The following is a 26616-nucleotide window of genomic DNA, read 5'->3' on the forward strand; positions in this document are numbered from 1 at the left end:
ATAATGAATTCTCCCTTAGATCCTACAAAAAGGAACACAAATCTGCCAACACTTTGGTTTGGGCCAAGTGAGACCCATGCTGGATTTCTGACCTACAAAACCAAAAGATAATAAATTTGTGGTGTTTAAGCCACCAAGTTTGTGGTACGTTTTTATGGCAGCAGTAGAAACCTAATACAGACCTCATGAAGTAATGAAGAAGGAACCAGAAAAGAAATCAACAATCCAAGAGTATCCAGGATTAATTCTGCAACAAAGGAACTGACCAATATAGTTATAATGATGGTTATAATGATGATTATGGCTATAATAGAAACACTTGAATAGCACTTAGTATTTAACAAGCCCTCTTCCAAGACATGCCTATATTAATTCATGAAATGTATTATACAGATGGGAACTACTAACTAACTTGTCCAGACACATATGGAAAATCCCCACAGATCCAGGGTCTGAAATCAAGCAAACTGGCTTTAGGTAGATGTTCCTAACCATATCATTCCACAGAGTAGAGACTTCTACCTGGGAGGCCACCTGTCTGCATTAAATATTTACTTGACTTTGAACTAGTGAGTAGTACTCACAAGACTGCTTTGTGGCATAAGTGCCATGGAAGTGTCCTGGGAACTCCTCTGTGCTTGGAAAATGGTGGGGTTTGAGTTAACACTATCTAGACAGCCAGGGAATCCTGGCTGACACAGGTAGACACAGTGGATTTCACTTACCTCTTACCTAATCTACAGGGAACACAAGAGTCATAGACAGTGGAAAGGTGCAAATTTTTAAAGCTTAGTTTATAGGACCAATTTATGGCTTGACTCTCAGGAGATTAGTATTTAGTATATGTTCTTCAAATTCTGAATTATTTTTTCCTTCAACTTTTTTTTGTATGTGTGTCACTGGGGACTGGAACCTAGGGTCTTGTACATACCAAGGAAATCCTTTTCCAATAAGCTATATCCCCAGTTTTTCCTCAACATTTAACTTCATTATTAACTTCTAACTCTGTAGAATCAGGCCCTGGCTTCTGTCTCTGTCCACCTGAACATCTACCACAGGGCCTAACTCAGCACGGGCCTTACTAGAGAAGAATTCAGTAAATGAATGAGCATTTGGGTTATATCATAAATTCCTGATCTTTCATTTAAATTGTTGCCTTGTCTGCTTCCTGAAAAGAATGTAAGTGACTTATGCACAGTGTAGTCAGGGAAATACATACTGCCAAGCCAAACAAAGTCTTTCTAAAAGTTTGGATGCCATATTTGAGTGATTTTTGTGATTTGTGCCCTCGTTGAAGAGTGATGGTGGTAAGAGCTGTGTATTTAGTGGAAGGCCATGGAAACCTCTGAAGAGATGGACTGGGCCAGGTGCCCAGCAGCTGTGTGATCACAGACAGTCCCATGATAGGAATGCTGGATATTGAAGGGGTGGGGGCTAAGAGGTATGACATCATGCAAGACAGCTTGAGCCTAGACCAGATGTACTAGGTGGGTCCCTACATCCAGCAAAACGTTGGTCAAACTCCTGAACTTAACAGAGTGCTGAATGCAATTAGCTTTCTTATGTAAAATGGTGAAGAATGGCATTTTTACAGCAGGGTCTCTGTGAAGATGAAAGGCAGTCTGACACCAGGAAAGAGTGTAAAAGAAAACTCTATGATAAATACCTTGGAGTTTTGATTACCCTGCAGGATAAAAAAAGGTTACTCCTCTATGCCCAGTTGAGAGGGTAAGGGGACAGCCAACATATCTTCATAAAGAAAACTTCCTGTGTCTTGCTTTGGTGACAGTGACCTAGTAGGACCTGTGTGTCATTAAGAGGCAGACTAGAATTCCCTTGCAGAAACTGTAACAATCTGAAAACCTAGCAGGTTCGTTGTGGTGGTGGTGGGTCTCACTTGTGGAGACCATTGCATTGAGGAGCAGCCAAGAGAGGGTTCCAAGACTGTTGTTGCAAGCAGCACTATCCTAGAAAATATTCTGATGGCTAGGTACCATGGCACATGCCTATAGTCCCAGTATTCTGAAGCCTGAAGCAGGAGGATTGCAAATTCAAGGCCAGTCTAGAAAATTGAGCAACTTATTGAGATCCTGTCTCAAAACAAAAGCTGAAAAAGGGCTTCTGATAAAGGTTGGTTCAAAGGTCCTGGTTTAATCTTTAGTACCACACTCACAAATAATGTTTCTGACAATTACATTTATTTGGACTCACCATTGTGGTGGCAACTCAGCCATATATTCTTTTCTAGTGACCTTAAATTTTTTTATTTTCTTTTAAACCAAAATATAATTCGACTTTAAAGACAATGTTGTAACAATAATAAATCACCCATGTCTTGTCACTAATGCAACCTCCATTGTCACTGTTCTTATTCTTAATCCCTTTAATCAATGACAGATTCTCTCATGTCTTATAGAAAAGACATCCTCAGTGAGAAAATGAAAATGGAAAAGGAAGAATTCTTCCATTATCTACTTAAAGTGATATAATTGACGTTAAACACCACACAAAGGATTTCTTCATATATGAACCTAGAACGTCTTTTCCTGCAATGGAATTGAGCCCTAAGGCTTAGGACAAGTTCTTTTGAAATTTAACAAATTAAAGTGACAAACATATGCATCTTGTTAAAGCAGGGAGCCAGAGAATGCAGCTGACAAGGGCATAGAGACAGTGGTACACGCCTGCACAGGCAAGCTTGCTTTTCTGGAATAATGCTCTCCTCTACTGTAATCTGAGCCCAGCTGGCTTCCCAAACTGTTATCCCAGACAAGCCTCAGAATCAGACCTAGCCAAACTTCCAGTCTGCTGTGGTTTGAGTATGTCCTCTTGAAAACTCAGTGGGGTCCTTTAAGAAGTGATTAGACCACTAAAGCTCCTCCTTCTGGGACCCGGTGCCTTACAAATGAAGCTTCCATTGGTACCTTGCCTTCTACCTTCTCAGTTGGAAGATACAGAAGGAGAGTTATCACTGGACCAAATACTGGTACCTTAGTCTTAGACTTTCCAGCTACTAGAACTATGAGAAGTATCTTTCCATTCTTTACAAATTACTCAGTCTGTGACATTCTGCTACAGCAGAACCAAGAGATGAAGTCACCATTTTTATACTTGCAACTTCTCAGCATCTTCCCCTTTGCTCTGAATACCCCCTTGCATTTATTAGCTATGGGGCAGTTACAAAGAGCCATCAGTCCTTCCTTTGTAGAGCATGGAATGATAATTCTTGCTTTCTTTATGCTGCCTTCCAGCTACAAGAGGTTGAATGACTTCTTTTTCACCAATAAGACAAAGGGGTCTACTTTTCTTGGGCAAAGGGTGGTTCTGAGATGTGCTTTCTTTATCCTTCTAAAAGGCAACAATGTTGGCACCAAATTTTTACCCTTCTTCCTGCCTTGAGTAGAGATGTTCAGTCTGGAGATGCGTAGCCTTCTTGTAACAAATGGTGAACATGAAAGAAAGGACGAGAGAATGCTCATCTCTCACTGAGCTATAGATTGTGTATCCACTGCTGCCTGTTGCCACACTCTTTCTACAAAAATAGACTCCTATTTGCTTAAGTCATAGTAACCTGGGGTTTTTGGTTTTACTGCTTGTTACCCAAATTTTCTTAACCAATGGATCATTTTTATCAGCCTCGCCTAACCAGCCTAACCTGAGATACAATGAGCAGAGTGGATTCAAACAGATCCTAGAGCCAATTTTTAGTTTTGATTTCCAGATCTGTCACTTACTAGCTACATAATCTTGGACAAATTATCTAATTTATATAAACTATTTTTCCAAAAATGTAGGAGTAACAGCGGTATGTGCTTCATATAAATGTTAAGAAAAATAAAGTACATAAAATGTAAACTGGCAGATGAGTGTCAAATAGCACTGGTTTTCCTAATGGAGGTGGTTCAATTACATTCAGATTCAGGGAAGATCAGTTTCTGAACTTCTCCTGTTTCCCAAAGCAGATCCCACTGATCCAGGTTTTATAGCCATGCTTTGACTCTATTGCATGAAAAAGACCAAAAAACCATGTATCACCCACTCCTGTCTCTCCTGGTTGTGCCTTCTGGGCTTCCACCCTGCAGCCAGTCACCTTCACCACAATGAGTTTTCATAGTTGTTATTACTGGTCTCACAACTGAAACGGGGCCTCTTCCTACCCTACCCATCAGAGTTTCTTTGTTTTCGGTTTTGGTAGTTCTGGGGATCAAACATCAGAACTCATTTATGCTAAGTAAATGTATCACTGACCTGCGTCCTTGTCCTCTACCCAGGAGTATCGTAAGGGGAAAGCTTGCAGCAGATGGAAGAAGAGAGTTACGAATCCATTTTCCAACTCCCTGCTTCCCAGGCCTGGTGACCGGGCAGTCCAGAGGCTCTGGCCGTTACCATGGCAGTCAGCCCTGGGACCCCACACATCAGCCTCTTGGTTTCCATCACATTTCAAGGATGGGAAAAATAAATTTTTCAAAGAGTTCTCTTACCCCTTGGGAACTAGGGATTAGGCTGAAACTTTATTATTACTTTAAATAAATAAATTACTCCCTTGAGGCCAGATGAAAACATGCTTTTATTAAATTTTTTAAAGGAGGAGCAGAATTAGAGAGAGCAAAATCAAAGGTGCCCAAACAGATTGAAGTGGCTCCTTAGAAGCTGACAGAATAGCAATTTGTATTTATATTATGTTTCTCATCAAAGGAGCATTTCACAAAGGCCTCATTTCCCCAGAGCTGCCCCACAGAGTTCAATATAGAGGAGTCTAGAGCCTTGCCAGACAAGGATCCCAGTCTTGGGGCTCTGTCCAAGGTGGCTGACCTCTGGCCCTGGCCTACAGGGCTGGCTGAGCCTCAGACCCTTAAGTAAAGCTGAGAGGGGGTTTCTGCATCTGCACAGGTTAACGGGAAGGAGAATATCTGTGTTCCATGGAAGCACTCCCACTGAAGCCTAATCAGGGGATGGAGTGGGCATCTACCTCCTATAACACACACACACACATTCATGCACACACACATACACACACACATGCACGCGCACATGCATACATGCACACACACACACACACTCACATCATGAAAACTCTGCAAAGAAGAGCCTATCTGGGGTTAACGCTTCAACAGTCTTTTAGCAGGAGCCAAGATTTCTGAAGGTGATTTTCCCTGTATTTCTGACATACTAAACAATAACAAAGAACTTTTTCTTTCTTTTTGCTCTGAGAGAGACAAGACATAGTTAAGTGTCTGTCAGAAGATCCTGTTTTGTCTTTGTGTCTGCAATGCCTGGTACATGGTCAGGGTTAAGTAATGAATGCATAAATGAAGGACCAAGTAGATAAATGAAGTGAGTTACAGGTTCATGTTTTCAGGTAAGAATGATCACTCTGCTCCTAGGAAACTGGTAGGATTTCACTCTTCAAACACAAAGCGATTAAATAATATGAAAAGCTTTTACTGAAAATGTATTCTTTGCATGGCATTATGATAAAAACTAAATATATCTTTAAAAGTTTGTAAAAAGTATAATTCTCAATAGAGTTCTAATAATATCACTCTCCAGTGAGGAAACTGAAGCTCAGAGAAGCTGTGTGTTGTCCGTGGACTTGGTGTGGTCAGGGTATAAGCACAGATCTTCCTGGGTGTAAATTCATTCTTTCCTTCAGGTCTCCTACCTACGTCCAACTTCAGGCTTGCCTTTTCTTTTCACTGTAAAGTTTACATACATACTTGGTCCATGAAAATTTCATATTTTTCAGTATCTTTCCTTACCAAAATTTCTGCATTTTAAAGAGTCTAATCCCATTACCAAATCTTCCAGTTTTCAGACTATGTCTCATTACAGCTACCAAAAAAGTAAGAAAAACTGAAGAGGAGCTCTAACATCAATTAACAACAGCTTGGATAGTCTGTGTAATGTCAGTTGATGTCTGTGACACATGGTTGGGCTGTTTTCCTTCCTGATTCTCCAGTGTGACCTCATATACAGAGTCTTAGTCACTTTTCTCTCTTTACTGAAACAAAATACCTGATGCCCAAAATTAAGGAAGGAAAACTTTATTTCACTTACAGTCTGTGGAACTTTCAGTCCATTATCAACTGGCTCTGAGGCAGTGTGGCATGGCAGTTGGTGGTGGCAGAACACAGTAAAAGCTAAGAGGAGAAGCAAGCCTCTTTTCAATCTCTTATATTGTGCGGAGGCTACCCTCCCTAGAGAGGGTGTAACACTCACACCACTAATCCCAGAAATAGACAATGAAGCAATCACAACTCAAGTTTCATTCACCTGTGAAAAGCCTGCCCCCACCATGACCACATCAGGATTTGGGAGGAGATCCAGACATATAGTGACTGTGAGTTCTCAGCACTTGGATCCTAGCTCTATCTATTACCACCCATAACATGGGAGACAGGTCACTGCACCCTTCTAAGCAAGAGTTTCTTCACAACCTTCACAAGTGAAGGTTATAATGCAGATCTAAGCTCATCAGGTTATTGGAATGGTTGAAAGCCGTAGTATAGAGAGAGGACTTGGGATGCAGTTACGCTGACCACGAGGATCAAGGGTGGTGAGTGTGATGATTGAGGCGCCTGCTCTTAAGTACTCCTTGGGCAATGTTAGTCTGATGCATTGGCTGAGGCCTTGCCTGGGACTGAGCAGGAATCCAACAGTTTTAGTGGCCCTAGCTGAGTATCATTGGGAATGCAGCAGCTGACAGAGAGGGAAGCTATGTGGGAACAATTCCTGGGGACATTGATCCTTAGCAAGTGATCCAAAGAATGTCAGATAAAAATGGAGGTCCATAATGGTTTGCAATATTTAAAAGAGGTGAAAATGTATAGCAGTACTGGAAGGGCAGTAGGTAATGTTTGCAGATACGAGTGTCTCTCTCTTGGATAAGCACTGCTCTTTCCCACCTTTACTTCCTTGTTCACACCCCCTTTAGCAACTGGCCAACCCTCATCCTCCATGAGTCCCTATCTTTGTCTATTATGCCAGCAACCACCCTTAAATCTCAACTGAGATTCATTTGTTCTGTGGAATTCTCCCTGCTGCATTCTGAATGTCCCTCTCCTTCCTCTGAGTTCTTACATCAGAACTGCTTGTACTTCTCACATGTCTGTCTCAGTATGGTACCTTTACACTAATATTCCATTCTTCATAGTGAAGTCCTGATTAGTTTGCAATTCTAAACTAAACAGGACCTGTGCCAAGTAAGGGTTTGCATCCCAATACCAAGTTAGTGCTGAGACCAGGTGAAGCTGAAAATCACTTTTCAAGCTACATACTTTTTGAAAGAAAGATTAAGTCACAACCAACTAAACTGAAAGGGTCCTAAAGCTTCATTCGGTCCAAAACTTTTTATATGAAATAAGTAAGCACACTGAGAATCCAAAGAGGTGCTTCTATCTCACAGTTATCGTTATTGTCAGAGAGCAGCTGTCAACTGTGGCTCTACTCAGGCTCTGGAAATGCTAAGAGTTCTAAGAGATTTAAAGCCAAATTATGCCTTCCACCCTTCCCATCCCTTTTATCTTCGTATCTTTATCTTATTGGAAATTCAGGGCTTTGCTGTTTAATTGGACAAATAAGCAGAAATGTATACTAACTTTTGATCTCAGGTGGGTCTTCCAAACTTTGCCTATTTCACGTCTTTTACATTTCTCTCTGTTTTGCTGAAATCCCTGCAGCTTCCCAGAGCTCACATTAGAAGCCTTTGCACGTCTTTCCCATGCCTTACTTTACCCTGCCAGCCTTTGCCTTCTTAGGACTTGTCTTTAAGATGATCACCTATATGAAGTCTTTGCTTCCCCATCCCCAAAGCCTGTATTTAGTGTTTCTACCAAGTATTAGGGTTCTTTGCATTTTTCCTGCTGAGATTCAGATTAGGTTGCTATTTAGAGCCCTTATTTTGTTGCATTAGAACTCCCCAGTGTCACACTGAGTATCTGATTGGGTTATGCCTCCCTTGCAAGTGTTCTTCTTTGGGAGTACCCCTCCTCTTCCTATCCCACAGATTTTTGAAATATATTTCAGAGAAGGGCTGCCATCTTATTAAGGCTCTGTGTCCTTCTCTGGCTACAGTAGCAAATGTGACAGTGACCACTATTAACATCGGGACAAATCAAAGTGCCTCACTCTCATGCTACATTGATTGTTTCACTTATGAAGTATGGGCCAATCAGAAGATCTCCCTGGAAGTTTCAAACTCAAGCTTAAGGGGCAGGTATTCCTCTTAGTCTTCAATAAGGCACTAAGGATGTATAGGAAGAGATGCTAGAAAGCCATGGTTCTCTTCTACTGCGTAGCTGCTCTGGACAGTTACTCTAATAAAGCAGGCTGAGAGAGAAGAGCAGAAACAATATGTGAAGAAAGAGATGTTGACCATGTTTAATTCTTCAATTTCTCAGTCTAGCTGTACCCCCGCAGTTAAGTGATTTGATCAGAAAATGCTGTTTTAGACTAAATTATACTCTTCCCAAAATTTCTATGTTAAAACCTTAATATCCAGTTCCTAAGAATGTGACTGAAGTTGGAGATAGACACCTAAAGAAGAAATTAGTTCAAAATGAGGGAATTAGGATGGGTCTTAAGCCATGTCTAGTATCCTTATAATAAGGAGGAGAATATGGAAATAAAAATTGACATCAGAGTTACACATTCCCAGAGGATAGGTCATCTGAAACCTAAAGAGTGGGCCATTTGTATGCCAAAGAGAGAGACCTCCAGAGAAACCAACCCTGCAAATCTTGCCAACCCTGAATTGTGGATTCATGAGGCAATAAAATCTGTGAAACTTGAAGGAAATCTTGGCAAATGAATAGAGATCTTTACATTCATTCTTTCCCTCCCTCTTTCCTTATTCAGTTAATACAAGATTAGTCTTTAAGTCTTGCAATGAAAAGTGACAAGCACAGGCTGTCAAAATATCTTGAACAGATGTGATGTAACTATATTCCAAATGGCTTCAGGTCCTGTTCTGAGGCTCATGGCCTGTGACAATATGAAGATGAATAGGTTAATTTATGGGTTCATTTTGGATCCAGATCAAGCAAAAATCAGATAGGCTAAAAATCTGCCTCAGTTTGATGAATTAGTGGCTGCCTGAAACACTTTGTTTGTTAAACTTTTCCATTTAACGGAATTCAGAAACTTAGAACTGAGAACTATAAAACTAACTTTTAGTGTGCGAGTAATAATAGTCTGGACACCGTGATTGCAAAAAAGCCTGACGTTTCTTTCTGGATGGTTCCAAAGTATCAGGAACTTTTTTTTCTAGGTAGAAAGGCTCTCCTATAAGTCTAACCCAGTGTAGTCCATGGCTTGAGATCAAATGACTTGTTTTAAATACCATTAGATGACACTTTCTTCCCGGGGCCATTTTCCTGCTTCAAAATCAGTTTACTTGTTTACTGCTAAGAATAGGCATTTCCCAGGTCTATTCTGAATAACTTAACCAGGTAAAGATCAATATGATTCTTCTTTTTTCCACTTGCGTTTCCTAGATTATATATTAGACTCTGATTCATTCGACAAATAGCTATTGCATGGCCGCTGGTCATAAGAAGACAAAGTCGCCTGACCACCTCCCGCAGAAACCCTCCCATTGGGCTAAGATTCAAAGTGCTACTTTACAAAAATCAGCGTCGGACATCACTTCCCCACCCTGACCTTCTTTTAGGAATGGGGATTGAACCCAGGTCCTTCACACTGCGTACATCCTCAGGCCTTTTTATTTTGGAGACAAGATAGTAACATCTTGCCAAGGTGGCCCTGGAAACTGCAGTCTTTCTGTCTGGGTCCCCCAGCAAGCACTATCGTACAGAGTGTAAAGACTATTTCTTAAACACTGAATAACCACATGATCTATTACCACCTGATTTTGCTGGTTGGTTTTCCTCCTCTGCTGTCTTTGTTTACTACTGCCCACTCATTCTGTTCCATTGAAGAGATTCTCTTGTTCCTAAAATATAGTTTCTGAATATATTTTCCTGCCTTCCTGTCCCTCAATAACCCTACTGCTTGTTTAACAGCAAACTAAAGATGTTTATTCTGGAAAGTTCAGAAAATAGAGTTTAAAAACAATGGAAACTTTAGTTTTTTATTGCAAATATTTAAGATATAATAATTTAGGTTTTTGGAGATACGGAAATTGGGAACTGACTTTTTTTTTTTTTACTTCTCTTTATGCTTTACAAGTGAATCTTTCTGCACGTCTCATTTAGCCCCCCGAATATTTTGCCTATGAAGTTGGTAACTCCTTCCCATTTTACCTTTTCAAGCCGGATTCTCTGAGTTTTCCATGTGAACTTACTTCTAACAAAGGATTTAACTAACCTCACATTTTTCTTACTTCACGGAGCAAAAGATTATGAGGAATATTTTATTTCAATAAGATTATTTAAATAACATTGCTATGTCTTCTACAAATAAGCAGATAAAAACATCGAAATTATTTACTACATGAATTTCTCAGTGTTCTTCATGTACAGATAAGATACACTCTTAAGTGCAGCTAAAGGAATTTCAAAGCAAATAGCAGACAAATTCCCTGTGTGAGAATGTAAGTGCCTTTGTCCAAACAATGGAAAAATTGAGGCAAATTTATTTATCTGTGGATCACGATCTACTCAATTCAGGGCTTGACAAAACTCTCTTTTTCACTTTTGTAGATTGCTCCTCCTTCTTTATCTTCTTAAATATTTTACCTTGTTTTAATATAGTACATTTCAAAACATTACTGAAATAACAACTAAATGATTTTGAGTTCAACTGTGCTTGGAAAACACCAAGGAAAATAAATTAAACATTTTTAAAAAGTAGCAAGTTTTCTCAGAAACTTGGAAATGCCTATGTACTATGAGAATCCATGAAGGATACAACATTCGTAAGTTTATTTGACCTGTGATGCCACTTCTGTGTTATGTGTCTTTTAGGATTAGGGTTGGGGAACACTGACTTGCTAACAGAAGCTACTTCAAAAACTTAAAGAAGAAAATGTAAAGATATAAAAAGTTTTGTTTTTCTTTTAAAAAATCTAAGTTATTACTTTACTTGCCACCAGAACTAATAACTGCCTGGGAAGAAATACAATTTCTAGTTAGTAACATATGGCATATTCATTTTAGAAGTGCTATGTTCAAGGCCTCATGCCAAATAGGAAGAAAATTGAAGTTTGCATCCATAAAGATGAATACTGAAAGACAGAAAGAGAAAGAGAGAGAGAGAGAGAGAGAGACAGAGAGAGAGAGAGAGAGAAAGAGAGAGAGAGAGAGAGAAAGAGAGAGAGAGAAAGAAAGAGAAAGAAAGAAAGAAAGAAAGAAAGAAAGAAAGAAAGAAAGAAAGAAAGAAAAGCTTTCAAAGCTAGGCTTGTCAAAAGACAAAGTCTTTTTTAAGTTCCAAAATGTCTCCTTTTCAGATAGAAGCCAATCTTGTCAAATTCAGTGACAGAATTTTACCCAAACTCACAATAGAATACACAAAAGTAGGTATGTTCACATCAGATAAGAAGTAAAGAAAGAATTTCCAAGAAGGAGAAGAGGGCAGATACTCCAGGTAGGAGGCAGATGCCCCAGCGGAGAATCTCATCTCATTCTCAGAGAACCAAAGACCTTGACTTTGTTGGTCCATGGCTCAAGACGGGTAGTGAGGTGACTGAAACACTGTGCCAGACCAAATGGGTCTTCTTGAACAACCAGGTTATTGTTCTCTGTCTATGATGGCTAGGAGAAGGTGGAACCAGGAGACCTCTGAGTCCACATAAATGTACATTGCATGCAGGGGCCCCTTGAGTCTCCACCTCCCCTAGATTAGGGTTTGGAGAACACAGGGATGCTGAGACCATGCCACATCAGATTAGAAGAAGTAGATAAAGTGGAAGGACCCCTCCAACATGCATATAATTTAATGACTATGGGGTGTAACTGTGAATAGCAACCCATGATCACAGAATATCAGTTGAGATAAGTCACAATGGGCAGAAACCAGTACAAAGTGTGCAAGAATCAGACCAGTCCAACCTCTCTGGTGGCCAGCAGTGAGAATAGCACCCGGTATCTCGTAGTCCCTGGAGGACATCGCAGTGTTCCCTACATACATCAGTCATCTTGGATGGCAGATGGAGATTCTTTCCTTGGGAAAAGAGAAATAACCTCGACGGAATATTTAGACTTCAAGTTCACCAAATATATGCCCAAATTAGACCAAATTACATCTAAAACATACTCTAAAATGAAAGGTTGAATTATGAGGCGAATAATAAAAAGCTTATCTCTTTTGATCTATTTTAACCTAGAAGATGTAAATGTTCACATGTTTAACATGTCTAACAACAAACTGGCCGGAGTACCCTAGAGATTTTTGATATGTTTTATGCTGTTTGCAATAGCTATCTGCTAAATATATGCTATATAAAGAAATAAAAGGAGAAAATAATAGATTTTTGATTCCTTCCTGCCTCCCATTCCATCAAAGTCAAAATAAATTATAAAACAGATAGATTAATAAAAGAACATCACAGGAAAATTATAGAGAGAGTTGTAGAAAATTTGGTTCTGAAGTCACAGGACTCAGTTTTAGAATAGTAATAATCACGGCCATAGTGCTCCCATGAAGCTGTCTGTCAACAAGCCGAAGCAAACATCTATCTGGACTACTAAGGTCCCACAAAAGTAATAAGAGAAGTTTTCAATATTTAAAAATGTTTGAACATGTCTTCCTTTTAAAGGAAGAAGCTTGGAACATCTCATAGCTGGATATTTCCCTTGGTGGACTAACACCCTCTCCCGGGTCAAACCTGAGCTCACCTTAAGAGTCAGTGAGTCAACACTCACAAGAAAATGATTCTTCCTGCTCTTTTTCTTTTCCGTTCTCTTGCACTAAAATTCACTTTAAGAAGTCACTGAATGTTGACTTTTCTAAACAGTACTTACAAAAGGAGAAAAACCAAGGCAAATTTTATAGGCACAGCAATAGACAATCTTAAAAGTTGACAACGAGGCCCAAGTGTTGTAATGAAAAGGCAGATGACCTTTGCTCTATGCACAAGATGAGGCAGATGAGACTCTTCAGGACGGAACTAACTCTGGAAGCAGCACAGTGGAAAGCAGGTGAATATTGTTTTTTAGTTTTAAACTCATAAATAATTAATAAGTCTATTTAAAGATGCAAGTATTACTATTTTTTTCCTGGCTCACTGGTGTTAAAAAACTCATTAGGTTCAATATCCCATAAAAAGAGACTGCATCTCCTAAGAAGTTGCTCATATTTCATCCTTCACCAAGCCTTCCTTGACCATCCAGTTCTCAACAGTCACTCCTTTCTCTCAAATTCAAGAGAATTTATACCCCTGACCAGTCTTAAGCGGCAATATATCTTCTTTTCTTTTTCTTCAATCAACATAGTCCAATAGATAATAGAACCCTCCAGGGTAGGAGTCACATTAAATTCCTTTTATTACCCCTAGTTCTTAGGCTGGAGCATGATCTGCAGGTCATAAATGTTCAATAAATGTTTGTTGTTAATGATGATATGTTTTGGACACAACTGAAACATAATCTGGATAAACACAATACAGGGAAAGTGCAAATCATCATCTAACGAACATGTAAACCAAGAAATCAATATGGTGTCCGAGCACCAAGTGAAAGACAAAGTAATATGCTATTCCCTGTTCCAACATCCAACATGGTGATGGATGATGCTACATAAAATTATCGATAAAGACCAATGTAGTCACAAAGATTTCTGAGCAGGAGCAAGAAATATTAGATACAAAACGTACATTACAACAAAAGCAATAGCACAGAGAGGCCAAATTTAGGAAACATGCACTCAGTTGATGAAGAGCCTCTTTGCAAAGACAGCTTCAAGTATAATGAAAGTATGATGATTTTACTACCTCCCACTCTCTTGCAACTCAGAGACCTAGGTTTGCTACTTCCTTCCGGATATGAGGTGCCCAGCACTTAGCCCTTAAACAAGGCAACAAGAAGTCAAACTCAAGCACTTAACCTTTGCCAAAACCCAGCTCTTTTACATGAGTTAAGATCTCACAATTGAGGCTGAATAAATTCACACAGTTATTTATAGGCAGAAGAAAAGGTAGAGCACTTGATTTGGGGTCTGAATTTCTATCTTCTTCCACATGGTTTGGTTTAAATTAGTAGCAGAAAGTTTGTGCCAAATCTATCCCAGCAATGACCCTCATTTTGTTTTTCTCCCTCATTTACCTTTCTCTTTCAGACCTTTTGTTTTAATCCAGCAAAGGAACTCTTAGAAAGCTCTACTACTTTCAGTGAAAGTGTAGGAAATATGTTAAGCACAAGTATCAAAATGACTGATATGAAGCAGAAATCAGACCAATCCAGATGTCTCTGGCAGACACCTGGGCTGGGGGTGAGAGAATGTGGACCACAGGAAGAATATTTTCTTCCAACATTGTACTTGCTCTGCTTTTACATAAGCAGCCTGGTAGAATAATTGTTTTAACTGTTCACTTCATTGGAACCAGTTTGACTGATTTTCAATACCATTTATTAGTTCTTTGGCTTAATTAACCAATCTACAAGATATAAATTAGTACATTTACTCCTCATGTCATCTACATCTATGCTTTTCAATCATTTTTGAAATTTTGAATTGAATAATGAACTTGCACAATTAACTAGCTATACAGATACAACTTTGTCTTTCTTTTTCAGATACAAATTTAAAGGTCAGATTTTTCTCCAAAAACCTTAGCAATTCTTTCACTGTATAAAATTCAGCATCAAAAGAAACGGGTATTGTAATATATAGGTTAACTGATGGATAGCAAAAATTATTTATAAAACCGAACCATAGCCAAAGGAAGACCAATGCCATTACTTCTCCTTGAGACACTGGCCTATGTCATCTTTTTGTGGGCCAGAATTCTCATGAAAACAAAGAGGTTTTGGTCTAGGAAAAAATACATCAAATATTCCCAAATTTAGTGAATGCAGGAAGTCATCATTATAAGACACAGATTTCCTTCTAAGTTCTGAAAATATGGACTTCAAAATGATTGGTATACTCACAGTCATTCAGGTCCTGTTGGTGCAGTGAGCTAAAGTGTTCTTTGCCTTTTCCTTGTCTGCAGATAGAAGTGGGAACTTCTCAGCAAGACACCCTCATGTCCAGAGTCACACGGGAAGAAAAATGGGAAGAGTCTAAGCAGAAATACAGAGAAGCTCATTCAGCATGTCTATTATTTAGGATTATGAAAGCAACACCTACATGATGTGTTGGAATAATGGTTAGAGCAGCAAGGGACGCTACATGGTGAAAGGTGAGATTTCCCACTAGGGGGCACTGTGACATCCACAGGTACTGTTACCCAAGTACAACAAAGGTATCATTAGCATTCACACTTCTGTAGTCAGGGTCCTGTATGGAATATTATATGGATTAAAGTTTGATGCTACAATGGATGGTCTACCTGGGATGGCATAAGTGTTGTTCGTATGAGTACAACTGCATATGTGGATGCAAGTATATACAAACATCTCCATATATAGATATGAGTTAAAAGTGGGGTAGACAGAGATTGGGTGGTATTATTTTAACAAGTGGCCATCACCTTGGAAGAAGGGGATTAGCTTCTGTTGAGTGTGTATTGTAGACTAAGTCTTTTCGTACATTTTTGCATTTAACCTTCATAGTAGCTATGGAAGGTAGCAATTACTGCTCCACATAATACCAAAGAGGAAACTTGTTGGATCTCATACACTTTAAGGAACTTGCCCAAGGTCATAAAACTGGGTAGTTACAGGGCCTGAATTAAAATCCAGTTCTGTTGAGCTTCATAACTGTAATATAGTATTGAAAACCATAATACAGTCATGCCTCACATCACATAGGCTTGCTACGGTTTCTTGTAATGTGCAAATTAACTCCAGGGGCTATGGTTTGTGGTATGTTTGCACAAACAATACTACATGTGCATTACACAAAATGAAAATCATGTATATGCAAAATATGTGAAAGTTTGATCTGGGTTGGATGGCAAGTATATGTAAAAAGTTAAATATATAAAGCATTCCACTTTTCCCCTTTTTACCTCAAGATAATTATTAAAGAACCCTATCTAGAAAAATACATGCAAATGAATTCCAATATATAATTCAATAAACATAAGAGTCATTTAAAAGAATATTAAGCTTATTTTAAAGTTGACATATCAAATCCACATGTATACATAATTAAAGCCATCCACTGTTTGCCTCAAAATGCTTTAGCACTAAGGTAATGACATGAATTCCATTTAAATTTTCTCTTTATGCTTTAGGAAAAACCATTTCAACTGCGATAGTTGATGTCACCCACTTAACAGTGGTCCATTGTCAATGAAGGCTTAGTGATCTCTGAATAGCAATCTTTCAAATGTTTTCTTGTCTATATTGTTTTGTAAGTTGTGATTTTGTGAGAGAGAAAAAAGGAAGTACATATTGAGCAAGTAGTATAGTGTCTGGCAAATAAATATTGACTAGAAGTAACAAATAGTACTTATGAGACCCTAAGGAAGAAGAAAAAGAAGCAGAGGAGGGAGAAACAACGGAGATGGAGAAAGACGTAAGAAGATGGAGGAGAGAAGTGTTGAGAAGGGAAGAGAAGTACATGGGATTCTGGGGAGACACAAAGGATCAAAATGACAATTTGCAGTTCTTTTCTTAAATGCCTGAGTTTCACCCCTAAAGCTACAAAAATTTGAAATGATATGGAACTTTAAATATTTTTGAGCACCTTTCAATCATCCTACTCTTTATCATAAACTTTATGCAGTTTTCTGTTTTTTGTTGGAGATTGATTAGCATTGCTGCAAGAAGAATGTGCTGAGAACTGAATCCATGGCAGAGATTGTGGCATTGAAAGTGAGGAGAAAACTATAGCAACATTCCATCATGTTATTTTTTGGGCACTGGATATTGCGTTGTTTACAAATCATCAGTTTTGCCGCAAGGTAATGGTGAACTCTGGCACTTCAACAACATGTGGAAGATTTCTCTTGAAAAATCAAAGCACGATAGAGGCATTTCATTGAATCTTTCAGATCTCTAACAATCGCTATCAGAAAGGACAGGTCAGGACCTAGGCAGTGGAATAAAAAGAAAATATTATCTGTTGTCTTTAAAAGTAAAATTTCACTTAGCAAATCTCCTAATGAATTTTTGTCATATTAGGCTCCAGTCTCTGTCTCTTTGGTTTGTGCTGAGGAACACTGGAAATTGAATTAGCAAAACTTCACCATCATAAAAAGGCTACCATTTATCCAATACTTCCTATGTGCATGGCACTACTTTTTATGTTTTGTATCATTTTATATGCTGTACAGCTCTATAGATTAGATACCATGTTAGAGATGAGCCTAAGAGAAGGTAAGTAACTTGGTTAAAGTCATACCAATAGTAAGTAATGGAGCTAAACCCCAAACCCAGGGGCTAGCTGAAGCCAGAGCCCTTTCTGTGGTCTACCACTCCATGCTGAGCTGACATCTGTATTAGTGCCTAACATGCAGAAAGCATGGAGCAATGCTCGTACTTTCTTGCTTTCAGGGAGTATTGACTTTGGAGTGTTACCTGTTTTAGAAATTCTATTTTATTGTGTATACAGTTTGAGAAAGTATCACAGTTCTGTTTTGGAGGTCCTGGGTCTAATACGATTCCCTGGGCTCAAGAAACCGTAAGTTGAGAAATCAACAGTTGGACGTAGCCTACATGAATATTTGAAGGGACATGAAGGAGGACATCTGGCTTTCACTTTCCATCACATTCTGACACATTCGTACTTCTGTAAACACGTGAAAACATTCAGACAGACAGATCAAACAAACTGAGGTGAGGGGGTCTGACAGTGGCCTTGTTGGCAGCAAACAGTCTCCTGGGCTAATACAGGACCATAGCAAGTTGTGACAATATTATAGTAGCCACCAGTTGATCATTGCCTCAGTAAGGAGATATGCTAGTCAAGGAGAGCTGGTATTTAACCAAATAGTTTTTTCAGTCTCTTTGTTTTCTTATCCCAGGACACTAAGATGGATGGCAAAATACAGGCCCATAGATGCCTAAGATTCATGTCAGAGTGTAACTTGTTAGACCGTACCTTGCTTGTTTCCTAGTCCAAAGTAACATCTGATTTAAGGCATTTCCACAGATTCTAAAAGTTGCCTTGCTGGGAAAGAAGAGGGGTCCTAATTAATTAAAATATGTAGGAGATGCAACATTTTCTGTCATTCTTACAGAAATGTAAAATGTGTATTTTGCATATTAAAGTTTTTCATAAATTCTGGTATAAGTATTTAACTTAATTTTACTCATAATTTTCATGAATTTTATTGTTTATTATTTTTGCAACCTTTAAACACCTAATACTATCCAGAGGTGCTAGTATTCTTTAAAATTAATTTTGAATCACATAAAAAAGATTCATATCTTATTCTTAGGTTTTTCTTACTAATAATAATGGTGAAAATTATAATGATAACTATTTCCTTCCATTGACACCTCAATATTCACGCTATCTAATTTGAAAATACTACCATATCTTTGTAACAGGTCTCCCCAAGGCCCAGTTAATGGAGGAGTTAATAGAGATGAAGGCAGGAAAGCTGAGAAAGAAAGACCATCTATACTCAGAAGATCTGAGTCCCAGTTTTGTAGCTGAAAAAATTCATTTAACCCCCTGAGCACCAGTTCTTTCTACTGAAACATAGGAAATATAATGTTTAAACTCTGAGGGTTATTTTGGGAATTAACTTTGGAAATTACTGTGTGGCCATATAAATTATAAGGAACTCTGTAAATGGTAGTTACAAGTAACATTATGAGAATCTCCAGTTTTTTTAAAGCCTCACTAGAGGTGTTGCTAGCTGTTTCAAAATGATTTGTCACAAAACATATGATGATTTGTGTCTGTATGACTGCTCCACGTTCCAGGCCTAACACTGTCGGTATCGAGTCAGCAGAGTCTATATGTAATAAAGAAATCCTCTCTTTAGTATCTGAAGATTGATGGCTAAACTTCTGCTAACAACTCAATTACTCATTAAAACTAAAATTTCCATTTCAGATGCTGATTCTGGCTTTGGATTTTCAGCTACAGATTCACACACACACACACACACACACACACACACACACACACACACTCACACACTCCCCCCTCCTTCCTTTCCCTTCTTTTTCCTCCTTTCCTCCTCTCCCCTTTCTTTTTCTTCATTTCCTCTCTTCCTTCCTATTTTCCATCTCTCTCCCTTTTGTCTTTTCTCCTTCAATCCTCTGTATCTTTCTTCTAACAAGAGTCTAGAAATATTTGCGCTAGAAAATTCCACATGGAACTTTGATTAGTGTCATATTTTATTTTTCCTCTAGGTCTGCCTGAAGCACTTGCAAAGCCTCTTCATTTTCTCTAGAGATAGCAACTACTACTTAACTGTATGTTATCTACCAATTAAGCCCCAGAACAAACTATAAAGTTAGTGTATAATCTTCTATTCAGGCTACTTGGTTACTACAGAAAGTTTCCCGAGCACTCCATGGCCTATAGGGGTGATATGTTTCTATGATGTGGTGGGAATTATTGACTCACTGAATCTAAATGCTCTCAGAGTCCACATGTAGACCCTTATTTCCACAATGGGTTGAAAATCCAGCAACTCTGATTTCCTGTACATTCACAGTCCTGCACATTCACATCACTGATCTGATAATGTATCAACTCATCATCCTCTGGGTGTCTTTAGCTCCTCAAATTCACACACTTCCATCAGGAATCCCAAACCAGCATGCATGACAATCAATAAGGCCTTGACTGCTCAGATTGTTTTGAAATTAAAACATAGTATTTCCTCTTTCCTTGAAGCATATAAAGTCATACAAAATTCCCTGGGGAAGAATAGGAGAAATACTACAGATGCCCCATTATAAACAAAAGAAGCCCATAAAAACATGATTATAAAATTTCCAAGGTGGAATAAAATGGAGTAAAATTATTCGCAAATTATTGAACATTAAGGCTAGCCTGGGTGTATTAAAGGTAAGGCTCCTTTTTAAATAAAATGTGTGTGGATGAGTTTTCTGTACTGATTTTCCTGAAGGGACATTGTTAACAATTCTTTAATCAAATACACACATAACACAAACAAAGAAGAAAGCTGAAGTAAGAAAGGTGGCCTGGAAACTGGCCTTCAGATTTCCAGGACTATAGTCTTCTGAAAAGCCGATCTTCCAGTGACTGACACACGTGATGTGGGCTCTATGGAATATTTTGGAAGAAGACTTCGAACTTGATTGCATTCCCATCTCATCTACTGGGATAGCTATCTTCTCAATTTCAGCATACAAATCTATTGTTTTTCATGACCGTTAGTCACTTATGCTCATGAAGCCACATGCCTTCCTCCTGTGTTTCCACAGGCTGATTGTCCCCAGCAGCCTCTCTCAATCATCTCTCTCTTCTGGTTAATGTAAGGTTCCAACTAGGATTAGTAATCTGACCCCCTACTCTTCCCTATACTGTCTGCTGGCTTTGAAATTCACCCCTTTCCTTTCTGTGAACTTTACTGTGGAGGTTTGCAGCAGATCCCTGCATTTAAATCACAGAGATTCACGTATGTTAATTGCTTACTCTATATTTGTTGAATAAAAGAATGAATGGATTCGGCATATGTTTAACCAGTGATCTGGATTCTCTGAAACATCCCCATCTTCCACAAAAATCTTTATGTTTTAAATATAAGAGAGATTGCAAAGATTTTAAACTGATAAGATTGGGTCTGAATGGAAGGAATTTTAGCTTCAATGCAAGCAGTGAAGTCTTGAGTGGTATGTCTTTGAATTACACATACTCAATCTATTTTTCCATCAAGGGCTCATAAGCACCACAACAGCAATGACCTTTTCCCTACTTCTGTATTTAACCCCCAACGGTCCTCATTATATTGCTCTGTTCAACAAATGTGAATGTCCAGCTCTCTCTGTTCCTTCAATCCCCTGATAATTTAGAGTTGACTCTAATAAAATGTTTTGCAGCTTACAGCATGAAGTTGTTAAAGATTCTCTGTCAGGTAATTGATAAAAGAACAGTCCAGTCTATCCTTTGCATTTACCAGCTCAAAGTTCTTGCAACCTGTACTTGTACAAATCATACCTAAACCACCTCTGGCTTGTTCATGTGCAAATCTCATCCATGAGCTGATGAATGGTGATGCTCATATCTGGCCCCTTATACTCCCTGATAGCTGGTGCGCTAGTAGGAGGTCCAGACCCCCATTGCCACTAGGATGCGGGATGCAGAAGCAAAGCCACTTGACACAGAGTATGTCCTTCCCAGCACCGACTAAAAGCTTCCAGTTCTACACTTAGTTCTACATTATGGCCAACACCACAATTGTGTCTCAATATATGTATCTTATATCTAGGTCTTTTGCTTTTGACCAATTCTGAGGAAGTCGCCACCCAAACCAGGTATGCTCTGACTTAGGTACCCCCTGCCCAATTTATCCTAGCTTTTTGCTCTTGTCTTTTTGTGCAAAATTAATGTGGAGTATAAAATACCAGGAAATTTCTGGGAAGTTACTGGATAGATATTTTCCCCGAAAACATCTTTTATATTTTATTTTTAAGTATTTATGTATGTATGCATGCATGTATGTATGTATTTTGGTACCAGATCCTTGTGCTTGCCAAGCAGATGCTGTGCCATTGAGTTACCTGAAATCACTTTTTAAACTTTAAATTGAGGTTAAGAAATGGAAGCTGTTCTTGATTCGAGAAAATGAAATGGTTGAATTCAGCTCACTAATATAAAATCATGGGCTATATTTCAAATGAAATTTCCCTTGGCATCAGTCAGTTAACCTGAATACAAGGCAGTGATTTTCTACCTACCTTTATTTTATTGCAAGTGGCTATTAGCATTCAGCTTTTTACCTATAATATATTTAAAATATCACTTTACTTGTGAGGATGCTACTGAAAAGACAAAGTAAGAATACATGTTCACTATCCTTGACTTGGAACCTACAGTTATGCAGCATCTAAAGACATCACCATACATATACTCAGAGAGCCTCAAATCCCAGTCCCATTCAGAAGTTTCAGAAGTTTCTATAGTCCACAGACAACTACATATATCAACTTTACCATCATGACATGAGCAGACCAGAGGATTTCCATTTAATTGTCATTCATTAAGGCCAAACAAACAAAGGACTGTGGAGCTTCCAGGAGCAAAAATAGAGTTGTAAAACATCTTATTCTATTGACAGGAACCTAAAGAAAGTGGCATTTATCTATCCCAAAAAAACTCATTTTAACTCTTAGGGAATTCCCTTTAACTTTTTCATTATCACTCTGAAATAATGTGCAAATAATTAGATACCAGTTTGCCTAGTACTTGAATGAGTATTATGAATATGCAACAGTTTTCACCTATATTGTATTCTATGTAGATATATGCACTTTTACAATAATGTGTATTCTCAACCTCTATAGAAAAAAACATAAGTTTGCATTTAGTCTAGAGCTCTGTAAAACTAGCCCTTATACTGTAGCACTAAATACTCAACAAATGCTACACTGGCTGGCTGTGACATTCACATTCTGTTGGGTTAGACACATTCATTCTCTCAGGTGAAATACTTTGGACAAAACTGCATGGTTTGTGAGGCTAATACAATATGGCTGACTAGTTAGATAACCTTATTCTACAAGGCTATATATTATGGTGATCATTTTAACATGATAGTCAAAATTAGAGCTGGTTTGAATCATGAAAGATGATTTGAGGTAAACTAACTGGAAGATATTGTATATGAAATAACAGCTATATGAGTCCACATCAACAAAAGGAAGATTCAGTTTCCAAAAGACCTGAATACTATCTATATTATTGGCTATTAAGGATTACAAATAGTTTAATGAGAAGCACATTATTACATGTATACACAAATGTAACATATATCCAGTATTGCAAATATGAATCCCAAAATGGATAGAAGAAAGGTAGCATGAAGAAATAAAGTCAGAGAAAGAGCTTTGCCTTACCTGCAATTTCTCCTTGATTCAAAATGATGATCTTTGAGAAGAGTAGCCACTGAAGCCAGAGACCACACTGAGCATGAATTTGCAGCCTTTCAGGTGATCAAGGCAAAGAACATGGCCAACTTGCAGAATGCATGGGTGTCCAATAATTTGCTATCCTAGCTCACTCAGTCCTTTCTCATTCTTCTCTAGCTCCCCAGCACTAAAATGGGTCCATCATTCTAGGTGATTTGCTTTTGAAGTGCCAGTATCATTAGCATCTCATTTTCCTTAAACGCTCCAGTGATATTTGAGAACCAGATCATTTTCTCATTGGAGAATTTGTTTCTTATTAGTTTGCCAAATGAAGCATCTCAGGGACCCAGCCAGAACCATTGGAAGATCACCCTGGTCACTCTTGTTTTGCTTGACTTCCTCTGATCACATTGTTTCCTCCTCTTTATTACTCTTCACACATTACTGAGAGGTTAAATTTTTACAAATCTTACGTTCATAAGACATTCTGTCTTCAAGATGATAGAGGATAAGGAAAGCTTGTACACCTGGCTTTCCCAGGGTGGAAAACTCCATTAGTTATCTTTGAATGTTAGTTCATGAGAAAACATCATCAAATTCAAGTAGTATGGGTAAGTTCAAAGAAGAGGTCAGGGGAAATATTTCCCATGGACTCTCAACTCCTCTTTGAATGAGAACTAGACCGAGGTTAAGTTACACACTGAAGTTAAATTGCACACTGTACTTATTTTTACACTGAAGCAACTTAAAACTCAGGAGATTAAAATTTCAGCACCGTCATTTCATTTTACTCTTTGTTATCATAATCTATTAAAAAAACTTTATTTCCCAATATTGAGTAGGATGACTTGCACATATGTGCCTTAAGCATGGAAGTAAAACTAAGGCTCACTTGTATTCACTAGCTCCTTTGAACATCACATAATTGGTCCCTAGATTTCACTGAAACCTTAGATTTTATTCTGAAAACCTTATATTAGCTATGTGGACTTTATCCTAAGGATCAGCTCCCTTTAAGCCTCAATATATATTCCTTGCCTTTGGAAATGGAACTATTTTTCCGAAGGCTCAGCATGCTGTCCTTTGGGCTTTTACTATATCTATAGCAACCACTCTGTTGGAGAACCTTACAAATAAAACTAAGCTTTGGAGTCTGGGCACATATCTAAGATCCACTGAAACAACAAATATGTTAGGTTTTTGTCTAAACCAAAAACAATAATTTATTAATAGCTACTGAGGTATTGTTCTTGGTTCTGATTAAAGAGAAAGATATCCTATTTGTTGAAACTTACTGTAGTTCCAATTTAATTTGCTCTCACATTTAAGAAACTTCTACTTGATACTTCATTATTAGAATATTAGAATATTATTATACATAGAAGAAATATATGACTTTAATTGGCAGTGAAAAAGGATGTCCTCTGTTATCCTTGCTGAACTTCCTATATTTCTCCAAAAGTTATACGTTTCCATTTTGGAAGTGTCACCTTCCAAAAAAATCTAATGCTTTCATGAGGCCTTTTATTACATTCTCAGCATTTCTTTGACACAGGAGAAAAATCATTAAATATTTTAAGGGAGGATAAATACAAAATAATGTCTAATTCTGTTAGATTTAGTGCAGCATTACTTTTTAGTTAACAATTAGTTACTAAAAGGAATCTGGACTCCTTGAAGAAATTATTGATTTTGAGAATGATACAATAAGGAAATATATGCAAGACAAGAGAGTCTTGTAGTAATAAAAAGTAAGAAATCATTTAAACACACACACAATGTGTATGTCAAAGGGATAGGAGAGGCAAGAGCTCTCAACCACCAATGTTGGAGCAATTTGAACAACAAAATGGAGTCATATGGTATAAGAAATAGCTAAGGTTTCATACTGATAGAAGGAAATTATTAAATAAATAAATGAGAAGAATAGATCTTCCATTCAGAACAACTTCAAAGATATTCAGCCATTAACCAAGGTGAAGGACAGCACTTCTCCTTCAAATGTGGGTTACTTACAGTGACTTTCTTCCAACAAATGCACACAACGTGGACAGAGTAACTTTCCATTGGAGAAATCTAGACATATCACTTCAAAATCAAAACTAATGCTGTCATTTGTGGTCTTGTTATGAAGTGAGGAGAACGGTGCTTTATCCTTCTGGTCTTTCGCCTGGTACCCCAGCACCCACGTCTAATCATGATAGAAATATCAGACCAATCTCTAATATCTGCCTTATCATTTTCAAAACTATCAAGATTATAAAAAATAGTAAGTCCTAGGAACTGTCAGTTATGAGGAATTTAAAGGGAAATGATGACTAACAGTAATGTGATACATAGACTAGGATCCTACAAGACAAAGATGAAAACTAAGGTAATATGAATAGAAATATAACAATATGTATTAGTTTGTTAATTGATAAATGTACCATCCTGATATAAAAATGCTATAGAAAAATGGGTAGAAGGTAAATGAGAGCTCCTATTTTTGAAATTTTTATTTAAATATAATATTGTTATAAACATAATGTTTTGTTTTTAAAGATCTACATAATATATCTCAGGCACAATATAAGTACATGGGCACATTGACATCCAGTAAATGTTTGTTAAATTATTAAAACAAAATTTGTTCCTTAGTCTTTGGAGTTTTCCCTAGTATATCACCTTCCATCCAACAATTCTTTTTTTATGTTATTTATTTATTTTTGAGATGCTGGGAATTGAATGTAGAGCCTTGCACATGATAGGCAATTTTTCCACCACTGAGGTGCAGTACCAGTCTCTGGTCTTGTATTTAATACCAAACAAGATTTGTATGGTAGAAATAGTACAAATAAAAAAGCAATGTTTTAGTGGAAAACTCAGAAGTAATTTATTAGTAAGAAAAGCAAATACTAATGTTATTTGTAATCACAGTAGAACTTTAAAAATTACAACACTAGTAAGATTTGGTATTATTTTCAAAACACTTGTATATTTCTTTACAAGAGCAATTCCTGTACTAATGTATTAAAAAGGCAAAATAGGTATTGTTTTATTTTAAATATCAAAATCTTGAGGCAGTGAGACACAAGTGCAGTGTCTATAGGTGGAAAATTGCTTTGAATCTACATATTGGCAGTAGTTAGGCTGGGGTTCTGGCCAGCTATTTCAATTTTCTGAAACATAGAGAACACTCCCATGGTGAAGAAGGTTGCATATACTACTTCCTCAACACTGAAGAGACAGAATATGATAAATTTTTCTAGCTTTTGAAAAAAAGAACTTCAATAACTATTATGAAAATATTTCAGGATCAAAATTAGGAAAGGAAATCTATAGATGTAAGCACAGAAGGAAGCCCCATGTTCACAGGGATCTGAGACTAACTCTGCAAGTGTGATTCAGTGGTGGCCTGCAGCTGCAGGCCCCTGACATGGCTCAGACTGTGCTTCATCAGGACATTCCTCTTGTTTTCTCAAAGCTTGTCACTAAAGTCAGGACTGTCACATAACACTGATGCCTACACTATGGCACACAGCTGCAGGCCCAGAAAATGGAGCTACCACTC

The 26616-nt window shown here is 37.9% G+C and overlaps 1 protein-coding gene and 1 long non-coding RNA gene across 4 annotated transcripts in view; one reads left to right on the forward strand and one right to left on the reverse strand.

The window, feature by feature from the left end:
- Positions 1 to 16362, forward strand: part of LOC134471786 (uncharacterized) — a 30108-nt gene extending 13746 nt beyond the window's left edge. The window contains exon 3 of the long non-coding RNA XR_010041442.1: positions 15110 to 16362. This is a non-coding gene — a long non-coding RNA (uncharacterized LOC134471786). The remainder of the gene's footprint in view (positions 1 to 15109) is intronic.
- Slc14a2 (solute carrier family 14 member 2) overlaps positions 1 to 23292 on the reverse strand; it is a 420990-nt gene extending 397698 nt beyond the window's left edge. For 2 of the 3 annotated variants that reach the window (XM_063231749.1, XM_063231750.1), the window contains exons 1-2: positions 23052 to 23292; positions 15048 to 15179 (exon numbers count right to left, since the gene is read on the reverse strand). The gene's annotated coding sequence lies outside the window, so the exon portion shown is untranslated. Of the gene's footprint in view, positions 1 to 15047; positions 15220 to 23051 lie in introns of those variants that run through there. The other variant, XM_063231751.1, reaches the window with a different exon arrangement.
- Between the last annotated feature and the right edge of the window lie 3324 nt (positions 23293 to 26616).

Source organism: Cavia porcellus, unplaced genomic scaffold (assembly GCF_034190915.1).
Source record: "Cavia porcellus strain 051 isolate PalLab524CR breed Dunkin Hartley unplaced genomic scaffold, mCavPor4.1 scaffold_20, whole genome shotgun sequence".
Taxonomy (NCBI): domain Eukaryota; kingdom Metazoa; phylum Chordata; class Mammalia; order Rodentia; family Caviidae; genus Cavia; species Cavia porcellus.